At 45.3% G+C, this 1,385-nt stretch overlaps 1 pseudogene; it reads right to left on the bottom strand.

Moving 5' to 3' along the window:
* Positions 1–647: 647 nt before the first annotated feature.
* LOC126419963 (5S ribosomal RNA) lies at positions 648–765 on the bottom strand (annotated as a pseudogene).
* Positions 766–1,385: the final 620 nt, after the last annotated feature.

Raw genomic sequence — 1,385 nt, 5'->3', positions numbered from 1 at the left:
TTATCTTTAGCGATTTCAGGTGGAGAAGTTCCAGCAAGCATATGGTATTACTGTATTCTTTAACTTACGGAGAACAGTAAGCAGTATAGACTTCATAACCACCGCAAACATAATTAAAAGGACTTAAATAACAGGAGTGCCACGCGGGATTAGCCGAGTGGTCTCAAGCACTGCAGTCATGGACTGTTCGGCTCTTCCCGGCCTAGGTTCGAGTCTTCCCTCGGGCATGGGTGTGTGTTTGTCCTTGGGATAATTTAGGTTAAGTAGTGTGTAAGCGTAGGGACCGATGACCTTAGCAGTTAAGTCCCATAAGATTTCACACACATTTGAACATTTTTGAACAGGAGCAAACAGTGAAAAGGAATTGCTAAACCAAACCATAAATAAAAATCAATTAATAGTAATACGCAATCACATTAATAAACCGCTCATTAAATAATAAAAAAAGCACTCCGTCTTCAGGCCACGAGTGGCCTACCGGGGCCATCCGACCGCCGTGTCAGCCTCTGAGGAGGATGTGGATAGGAGGGGCGTGGGGTCAGCACACCGCTCTCCCGTCGTTATGGTGGTATTCTTGACCGAAGCCGCTACTATTCGGTGGAGTAGCTCCTCAATTGGCATGACGAGGTTGAGTGCACCCCGAAAAATGGCAACAGCGCATGGCGGCCCGAACGGTCACCCATCCAAGTGCCGACCACGCCCGACACCGCTTAACTTCGGTGATCTCACGGGAACCGGTGTATTCACTGCGGTAAGGCCGTTGCCTTCATTAAATAATAGAGAGAATAAAAAATAAGAACTTTAAAACTCCATCCTACACTCTCAGATTGGAGTCTTTAGTGTGTTGGCATAACTTTTATTAGATCAGTGATCAGACAATTTCTTCTGTACTAGCTTACATCATCATTCTTTCTTTTCTCTTGTAATTAATTGTAATAGAACTGACGATTTCATACATGTTCTAGTGTGTGTGTGTGTGTGTGTGTGTGTGTGTGTGTGTGTGTGTGTGTGTGAGTGAGAGAGAGAGAGAGAGAGAGAGAGAGAGATTTTTAAAAAACTGCTTTGGTCTAATTCATATTGAAAATTTGATGACTTACTTTTAACAGCACTGGCCTCGTAGTACGCCGAACCATCATCATAATCATCATGATCACTGACTACAGGACTAGAACACGCACACGCTTTAAGTTCAAACACCACTTCCAGATGGGTCCTCTCGAGCCTCTGCCGTTAACCTTGGCAACGATAAAGGAGGGTAACAGTCTAAAGGCAACAGGGGAAAAAGTGACGCATGAAACCTCTCTGTAATTTCCACGCCGGCCGAAGTGGCCGTGCGGTTAAAGGCACTGCAGTCTGGAACCGCAAAACCGCTACGGTCGCAGGTT

Source organism: Schistocerca serialis, chromosome 9 (genome assembly GCF_023864345.2).
Source record: "Schistocerca serialis cubense isolate TAMUIC-IGC-003099 chromosome 9, iqSchSeri2.2, whole genome shotgun sequence".
Lineage (NCBI taxonomy): Eukaryota > Metazoa > Arthropoda > Insecta > Orthoptera > Acrididae > Schistocerca > Schistocerca serialis.
Note: the sequence above shows the minus strand (reverse complement) of the source record. Positions and strands in the feature narration are given on the sequence as shown.